This window comes from Penaeus monodon, chromosome 29 (assembly GCF_015228065.2).
Source record: "Penaeus monodon isolate SGIC_2016 chromosome 29, NSTDA_Pmon_1, whole genome shotgun sequence".
Taxonomy (NCBI): domain Eukaryota; kingdom Metazoa; phylum Arthropoda; class Malacostraca; order Decapoda; family Penaeidae; genus Penaeus; species Penaeus monodon.
This window is the reverse complement of record NC_051414.1, coordinates 17,993,482-17,993,717: the sequence shown is the minus strand read 5'-3', so window position 1 is coordinate 17,993,717 and position 236 is coordinate 17,993,482.

Genomic DNA, 236 nt, shown 5'->3' with positions numbered 1-236 from the left:
GGACAAAAATAGTGAAGTTTGAAAGTTAAGAATTGGAATCATCCATATTCAGGAGCAGTCAATTGCACGCAACGACAACGGAAAGAATGAAAATATATCCTGCTTAGCAAAAACCTTTTAGCTGCATCCTGGAGAAAAAATCTTTAATGAATGTCAAGTAGATCGTTCTGACCTGTCTTCTGCAAAGCAGAATAAAAGCTGCACTCCGATGCTCTTGCTGCGGGCGCGCGGGCGCG